The 9,277-nt window shown below is 46.6% G+C and overlaps 1 long non-coding RNA gene across 1 annotated transcript; it reads left to right on the forward strand.

The window, feature by feature from the left end:
• The first annotated feature begins 435 nt into the window (after nucleotides 1–435).
• LOC143828615 (uncharacterized) lies at nucleotides 436–8,226 on the forward strand. The gene is made up of 3 exons (XR_013227766.1): nucleotides 436–548; nucleotides 1,510–1,588; nucleotides 8,009–8,226. It is a non-coding gene; the product is annotated as an uncharacterized LOC143828615 (long non-coding RNA).
• The last annotated feature ends 1,051 nt before the right edge of the window (nucleotides 8,227–9,277 follow it).

Genomic DNA, 9,277 nt, shown 5'->3' on the forward strand with positions numbered 1-9,277 from the left:
AGTTCTCTTAGAGCTCTCTCGGCCCCACCTATCTCACAGGGTGTCTGTTGAGGGAAAAAGAAGGGAAAGGTGTTTGCAAGCTACTCTGGGTAGTGAAAAGCTGGGTATTAAGAAACAGCTTTTCTTCTTTTTCTTTCTTCTTCTTCCTTTAATTTTTTTTAAAACAGATTTTGCATGCAGATAAATCACTCAGTGCTTCTTGTTTCATTTCTGGGGCCTTGATGTTTAGCCCACCCTCGTTTCAAGGTCGTGGTGCTTCTGAAAAATGACATTTATCAGGAAATGGTCCTGGAATCGTGTGTTTAAAAGCCGCCTACTGTCATTTTTAAAAATATTTTATTGCCGTTTTCAGTTTACTGATAAACCATCAAGCGCTGATGTGTGGGTTTAGCATTGCTGCCTACACAAGAGTTACGAGTCTGAAGGGGCGTGTGTGTGTGTGTGTGTGTGCAATTTTAAAAAGTTCAAAATCAACCAGGAGAAGAGGCAATTCAGAAGGGGTCACAATTCAAACCACAGCTCCTGGACCTTTGCTGTCTATCCAACAGGTGCGTAATGGGCCCAGGTGTCTATCCAACAGGTGCGTAATGGACTCTCATATGTTACATCCCTAAGTCCTTCCTCCCCTGGCCTTGCCAGGGTTTGATGATTCTCTGCTCTTGGCTTCTGCACAGGGAAAACCCATGATCCATGCCAGGGGTAGTCAAACTGCGGCCCTCCAGATGTCCATGGACTACAATTCCCAGGAGCCCCTACCAGCGAACGCTGGCAGGGGCTCCTGGGAATTGTAGTCCATGGACATCTGGAGGGCCGCAGTTTGACTACCCCTGATCCATGCAGTGGTCACCTCCAGACTGGAGGTGGGGCTACCCTTGACCCTGACCCATTTTGCAGCTGTACAAAATGCACAACAGACATGTCCTCCAACAGCTACATTGGTGGCTGGTGGTTTACAATAATAATGCAGCTAAAACCAGTACCCTTCCCCTTGCCTTCTTAAATACCCTCCCCTCCAGTGACCTAACCGTCCTGGGAATGGTCTGAAATAAGAGGAGGGGGGACTAAGGGGAAGGATGGAGGCCGGTAGGATTTCCAGACAGCCCTGGCCTCAACCATAAGCCGGGCGGAAGAGTAATTTCTGGGTCAGGGCCAAGGGTAGGCTCACATAGAGCAAGTTACAGTAATCTAGCCTGAAAGTGAGCATTGCATGGATCACTGTGTCTAGGTCTCCTCTGGCCAAAGAGGGTCCTAGTAGCTTCACCCAGCAGAGAAGTCAAAATGCCTGGTGAGCTACATTCGTGATTTGTGGTTCCATTGATAAGGAGGCGTCAAAGCCCTCCCCCCATTCCTCCCCCCCCCCTTTTCCTTATGTTTGCAGGAATTTTTAGTCCAATTCTGTGAGTCCTGTAAAACCTGCCCAGGCTACTGTGTAAAGACAGCTCCTGTCCGTTTAACACAATGAATTATTCTTTGTCTTGCCCTCTCTGATTCTTTCCTTTCTCTTTGCAGGAATTGTGCATCCAGTTGTATGAGTCCTGTCAAGCTTGGCTTGGTGAATTCTCCCCTCAGTTCCTCTCAGCTTACAACAGTGAGTTATTCCACCCCACTTTCTGTGATTCTTTCTCTGAACTTTGTGGGAATTCTGAGGGGCTTTTTGCACGGCTTCAAAATAGCACAATGGTTGCTAATTGAAAACGCTACTGATTTGGAATAACGCACGACGTCGTAGACGCAACACTCCTGAAACCGATCAGCAAAAAGCGCTTCGTTGTAGCGCTTTCAGGGGAATCCCAAAAAGTGGATTCACCCTCCGGAAAGCGATACACTCCTGCAACCAATCTGCAACACTAGCGATAAAGACCTGTGCGTTAACATTGTTGCGGTTTCTTCAAAGTCCCTCCTCCTGAGCCTGTCCTCCAAACTTCCGGCGAACCGATCGCCATTTTTTTTTCTCCGAGCGAGCGGGGATAAACGCACCAGCGAGCCTCTTTCTGTTTAGAGGCTTCCCTGGCTTCAGTCCTTCACCTTTAGTCACTAAGCACAAACCACAGAAAAGCCCGTTTGCTGAAATAAAGTCCCTTTATTTTTTACACATTAATTCAGCCGAAAATCGGGCCCGTGAGAGGGGGGGGGGATTTTTTTTTTTATCACTCGAGGCAGCGTGGCAACGATCATACGATCAAACGACAGCTCACATTAGGCAGCTGGATGGGTCTCTCCGTTGCAACGAATCTATCCAGATTCGTTGCTATGGGTCTGTTTATTTTTTTAAAAAACCTTTCTTAAAGGGAAAGGGGCTGTTTGGGAGCATGCTAACGGCTGCCCATTGGCTGCTTGACGGCCAGGGGCGGGACGAGCTTGGCAATAGCGCTTCCTTTCTAGCGATTTCTGCCGAGACCGGAAGCCTGTGGGAAACGCTAAAAAACGCAACTGATTCCACTACAAAGGCAGGTATGCATAACGACGAATTCCACTATTTTAAATGGCGATTTTTCATTCCGCAAACAATTTGCAACAAAGATCCCCGTGCGTAAAGGCCCTGACTCCAGCTGAATAAATCCTGTCAAGCTTGCCTTAGTGAATTCTCCTCTCAGCCCCTCTCAGTTTACAACGGTGAGTTATTCCCCCCCCCTTTCTCTGATTCTTTCCTTTCTGTTTGCAGGTATTCTGAATCCAGTTGTGTGCATCCTATCAAGCCTGGCTTGATCCATTCTCTCCTCATCTCCTCTCAGTTTACAAGGGGGAGTTATTCCTCCCTGCCCCTTCTCTGTGATGCCCCCAAACCACAACATAATATTCTATTATACAAGAACAATCCAACACCACAAACTCACAAATACAGCATTCACAACCATGACATACACTATAAAACACCCTTTTGCTGGATAACCTCTCCATACCTATCAACAAACATCATGCTCACAGCTTGGAAGGGAGTCCATCGTGTTTGTTTGTTTGATTATTATTTGATTTATAGACTGCCGTTACCCAATTAGGTCTCACGGTGGTTTACAACAGTGGTCCCCAACCTCCGGTCTGAGGACCGGGACCGGACCGTGGATCAGTTGGTACCGGGCCGCAGCTCCTCCTCGTCCTCTTCCCCGGCTGCTGCCTGGGTGGCTGCCCTGCCACCCTGCCACCTTTGGTGCTCTCCAGCGGCCGCCATGGCTGGGGCTCCCCCTCGATTTGGCACTGCGTAGATGCTGCTGGTAGTGCCCCCCAGTGGGTGGTGGGAAGTCAGGGGCACCAATGGGAAAGCAAGTGGAGCAGGGGCTCAAGCGGCAGCGACATTCCTCGGCAAAGGACTTCCCCCCCCCCCCGGGCCTCAATAAAATTGTCAAGCGGTGACCGGTCCCTGGTGATAAAAAGGTTGGGGGACCACTGGTTTATAACATAAAACAATTAAAACACAATAAATTCCCCATAAAACCCCCCAAATTACATCATGCATTATACATCATACAAGCGGCAGTGGTCATAATTCCAGTCCCAATTTTCCCTATATTCAACAAGGTGGAATAAATAACATTCAAATAACATTCAAAGAGAGTGGGTGCCAATCTAATAGATCTAATATAACAATCTCATTGTTAGAGATCTCAGTATTGGAGGGGATCCTCAGATGGACTAACAGGACACTGCCCTGGCCTCAACCATATGCCTGGCAGAAGAGCTCCGTCTTGCAGGCCCTGCGGAAAGCAGCGCCCTTAGCTCTTCCGGGAGCTCATTCCACCAGGTGGGGGCCAGGACCGAAAAGGCCCTGGCCCAGGTCAAGGCCAGGCGAACGTCTCGTGGGCCCGGGACAACCAACAAATTCGTACCCGCAGAGCGGAGTGCTCTGCAGGGGGCATAAGCAACCCATTCTTTTAAAAATAGTTCTCCGTTTAAACACATATGAGTCTATCCATGTATCTATCCATGTGTCTATTCATGTGTCTAAACGCATATGTGTCTGTTGTTGACTATCAGGTGGCGACTAATAAGGAAGACGCTACTCCTGCTGGCAGTAAAATGGCCGCAGCCTTTATTGTTACCTCCCCTCAACGGAGGGTTGGCACCGCACGACCCGACAGGGAAACCTGAATATCATCCAGCCGTCCTGCTGCTTGGATCACATGCCCCCCCGTGACACTCGGGGTCCCTGCCTCACTCCCTGCCGGGAGGGCAGGTCACACCACGTCACAAGGGATTCCTGCAGGGAAGCAACTCTTAGGGGACCAATGGGCTTCTGCCTCCATTGGCCTCCCCAGCTGCCTGGCCACAGGCCCCTAACCTCCCAGCTGGGTAGGCCACGCCTTTTGAGTGGCCGGCCTCAGTAAGGAGACCCCCTTATGCCGGGAGTCCCGTATGTGTCTGTTGTTGTTGTTGTCAGGTGCGAAGTCGTGTCCGACCCATCGCGACCCCCTGGACAATGATCCTCCAGGCCTTCCTGTCCTCTACCATTCCCCGGAGTCCATTTAAGTTTGCACCTACTGCTTCAGTGAATCCATCCAGCCACCTCATTCTCTGTCGTCCCCTTCTTCTTTTGCCCTCGATCGCTCCCAGCATTAGGCTCTTCTCCAGGGAGTCCTTCCTTCTCATGAGGTGGCCAAAGTATTTGAGTTTCATCTCCAGGATCTGGCCTTCTAAGGAGCAGTCTGGGCTGATCTCCTCTAGGACTGACCGGTTTGTTCGCCTTGCAGTCCAAGGGACTCGCAAGAGTCTTCTCCAGCACCAGAGTTCAAAAGCCTCAATTCTTTGACGCTCGGCCTTCCTTATGGTCCAACTTTCGCAGCCATACATTGCAACTGGGAAGACCATAGCCTTGACTAGACGCACTTATGTTGGCAGGATGATGTCTCTGCTTTTTAGGATGCTGTCTAGATTTGCCATAGTTTTCCTCCCCAGGAGCAAGCATCTTTTAATTTCTTTGCTGCAGTCCCCATCTGCAGTGATCTTGGAGCCCAGGAAAATAGAATCTGTCACTACCTCCATTTCTTTCCCATCTATTTGCCAGGAACTGAGAGGGCCGGATGCCATGATTGTCTCTATCAAAGGCCACAAAGGGGGTCATGCATCAGTTGTTGTTCATATAATGATGGTTACCTCCACTACTAGGGATGCCAGTCTCCAAGTGGTAGCCGTAATCTCCTGGGGTTACAAATGATATCCAGGCAATAAGGATCAGGACCTCTGGAGGAAATGGCCACTTTATTTATTTTTTAAAATAAGTTTTAAAATTAAAGATCTTTTTTGTACAGACAAAGATAAAATCTAACAAAAACTACAAGAGAAATAATGGGGGGGGGGAAGAAACAGAATAGAGAAGTTGTGGGGAAATAAAAAAGAAACTTTTAATTTCCTCCACAGTAATTCCATGTCAAATTGCAAATTTATCACTTTCTCTAATGTCACAAACATAAAAAACACTGCTTCCTAACTTCTGTTTTATTTCACTCTTAATCATTAAATCCACAAATCATCAGTCCATTTCCCCCCATTTTGTGAAGAAAATCTTTAAAAGTTTTCCAGTCAGCCGTAAATACAGATAATGTCTTTTCTCTCTGATCAAACAATTAAGTTTGGCCATCTATGCAAATTCCATACAGTAATGTTGTATCTTTGCATTTTTGTGCATGTAATCGTCTCGCTGCCAATGACGCATATAAAAACAAAGTTCCAAGATTTTTTTTTCTAGCTAGAATAATAGACTCCTAGAGTTGGAAGCGACCTCCAGGATCATTTAGTCAAACCTCCTGCAGAATGCAAGAATTTCACAACTACCTAATTCCATGCCCAGATGATGCCTCTCACAAAAGAAACCAGAATCCCTGGCCACTCTGGCCTAGGGAAAACGTGCCTCCAGACAAGTCTGCTGAGTCCCAAAAGAAAAACCTCCGGTTTCAATTGTGCATTCAGTTTTTAAATCTTCTCAAGAAAATGGCTATTTTGGAAAGTGGACTCCATAGCATTCTACCCCACCTCGAACCCCACCCTCCTCCCGTGTCACTCCTAAAATCCCCCCGCTATTTCCCAACCTGGAGTTTGCAACTTGTAACTGCTATTGTGACATTGGTGATTTCTGACAAGATGGCAGCAACCTTTGTTTGGGAATACCGAAACGGAGTCGGGATCCAACCCTTGTTAGGTTTTGCTTCTAGGGAACTCAAAAGATGTTCTAGAACAGGGGTTCTCAACCTGGGGGTTAGGACCCCTTTGGGGGTCGAATGCCCCTTTCACAGGGGTTGTGGCAGGGCAAGCAGCTTGGCCCGGGTGGGGGGGGGGCGTCATCCACGCAACAGCCTTGCAGGGTAGATCAAGATAGAGAGTTCATCTGTCTGAAGCCGCGGAAAAGAGTGAGATTGGCATGGTGGGACAAGAGGCAGAACTGAACTGAGAAACCCCAGGAAAAAAAACCAATTTATATACAATCCTGAACAATGGATCTTCAGGCCATTGGTCAGTTTGGGTTCAATTTCTGTGAAAGAACCCTTGCATCATTTATGGTTGGAGGTCACCACAACCTGAGGGACTGTATTAAACGGTCGCAGCATTAGGAAGGTTGAGAACCCCTGTCCTAGAAAGTGTAAGTGGCATTTTCCTCAGGACGACGTTCTGTTCCCACGAGAAAATGTGGTGATTCGCTGCCCTACCAAGCCGCAAGTCTGTTCATAGGGCTGCCTGTTCTCCTCCCACGCAAAATGTTTCTGCGCATACCTTCGGGCACAACAGTAATGATAATTACAGTTGTGAAATATCACTGCAGTCATCAGTCCGTGGATCTTCCGAGGAGAGGGCGTTCAACAGAGTGGGAAGGGAAGCAGATATCTAGGGCCTCAGTCCCCAGGCAAAGCTCGTCCCTAAGTAGAATGCTCCAGAATATTAAGCTTTGACACTTGGCCAGTTACAATTATTTCAGGGTGTTTTGAAAAATGATGAACTCGACAATCCCTAATCAGGGCCCGTCCAGGTTTTTTTTCTTTTTCCAAACTGAAATGTCGCCGCCCCCGTAACGGTGTCTCATCGAACGCTTAACAGCGTAACAATAGCACATTAAATGATTAAGAGGTGACCGGGTCATTTTTTTTTTTTTTTTTTTGCATCCCAGTAATTTAACTGTCACACCACTTGAGTTCTACGTGAGTTCCTCCTAACTCAACAACTCTCCCAGCTTCTTGGGCGTCGTGACTAATGTCGTTGCAATCCCTGCCTCACCTCGAAGCAGGTGTCCAAAAACGGAGATCCACCATGAAGTTTAGGCAGCTGTTTGTTTCTCTCTCTGCAAGACTCAGAGAGGCTCCTACAGGTGCTCCTGGAATCTCGGCTCTCGAGGCAGTAAACAGGGTAGCTTCTATGGTTGAATCAGCCCTGCCATCATTTTGAACAAAAAGGAAGAAGGTTATAACTTTTGGAAGAACAACATTGATACATTTCCTCCCCTAAGCATGACCATGTTTAATATAGGAAAGGATTTTGTGTGTGTGTGCATGTGCATGTGTATGTGGGCGTGTGTGTGTGAGAGAGAATTAAATTCCCTTCAGTGCTAAAGGGTTATTTTGCATATATATTTTATTTTTGTTTTCTTAGTGATTATACAAATTGAAATGCACATTTAGACTACATTGAAATAAAATATATTACCGTATTTGCTGGCGTATAAGACGACTGGGTGTATAAGACGACCCCCCAACATTTCCACTCAAAATATAGAGTTTGTTACATTACATTACAGTACTATGGGCCACTATGGGCAGCTATGTCTATCCCAACTGAAGTGCACCCGGCATATAGGACGACCCCCCCACTTGGAGCCATGTTTTTCAGGGGGGGAAAGTAGTCTTATACACCAGCAAATACTGTAAATATCTTCATTTTGGTTCATTTCAGTTTATATGCCCCCGCCATTTTGTCCTTTTAACCCGCTGAGTTCATGCTTGGTTGTAGTCTGAAAGAAATTCCTCTCAGTCTAGAACTGGGTACAAGTATCTTTCGGTCTCCTTTTCGCTTATATATCTTCTTTCCTTCTTAGAAGAAGATTGTCGGGAAATGTCTATGCTGTCTGGCAGCCTTCCTGTTCCATACTTGCCACTGCTGCCCCAGTGATCTGGAAAAGAGAAAGAGAGAAAAATACAAGCCGGATTTGGTTCGTTCATACTTACCTGAGAATCTACAGGGCCACTCAGTGAAATTGTTACGTCTGTCTCTGTATATAGGAAGGAAAAGAGATCCATATTTAATAAATGAATTAGTGCACCCACCTTTGAGTTGGTATAATTTTTACTTCCTTCCTTCCTTTGTTTGTTTGTTTATTATTCTGTTTTGTTTATTAGTGCCAGAATACAAAAATAGAAGATTGAGAAGACAAAAAGAAGATAAGAGTGCTAAAGTTTTTTTTTTTAATGCAGATGGTCTAGATTTTTACACACAGCCTCCACATTCTGTCAAAAGAAGATCCTGATTTGCAGTCAGGTCCAGGTACTTACCATAATCATACTAGATTTGCCTAATATTTATTTAGGAACTGGGAGACCCAAGGTCAAATCCTAATTGTCCACCTTGGGCCAGTCTCACACTCTTAGCCTAACCTGCCTCACAAGGGTGTTGTGAAGAAAAATGAAGGAGAGGAGACTAATGTAAGCCCACTTGGATCCCCACTGAACACAAAGGGGAGGTATTAATGAATGAATGAATTAAATTACAACATTTTTATGCCACCTTTCCACCCAAAGTGGTTCCATCAAGACATTAAACCTTTAAAATATTAGAGCTGTGTTTAAATAGTACATGGAAAATATTTAATAACACAATAAAAACATATAGACATACTAACACAACTTGAATCCATGTGCATATGACCATCTAGAGCAGGGGTAGTCAACCTGTGGTCCTCCAGATGTTCATGGACTACAATTCCCATGAGTCAGAGCTCATGGGAATTGTAGTCCAGGAACATCTGGAGGACCACAGGTTGACTACCCCTGATATAGAGGCAAAGCTCGTTGTACCCAGGATACAAGGGGTGCTAGGACTCTACCTTGTCCTTCCTGGGGGCTGGCTACATCGCAAAAGCTCCTGCCCACCCTTGGACTCTTGATGCCCTGCCTCCAAACCTCAAGAAACTTTCCTGACCCAGGAGTCACCAACCTGCAGCTGCAGCCTGGAAATCTCCTGGACTATAGAGATCAGCTCCCCAGGGAAAAATGGATGCTTTGGGGTGGGGACTCAACAACAACTCCTCTCCAGGCTCCTGGAGATGAAAGGGCTTGCTTGGGAGGGGGGGACTCTGTGGCAGAGCGGT

Source organism: Paroedura picta, chromosome 2 (genome assembly GCF_049243985.1).
Source record: "Paroedura picta isolate Pp20150507F chromosome 2, Ppicta_v3.0, whole genome shotgun sequence".
Lineage (NCBI taxonomy): Eukaryota > Metazoa > Chordata > Lepidosauria > Squamata > Gekkonidae > Paroedura > Paroedura picta.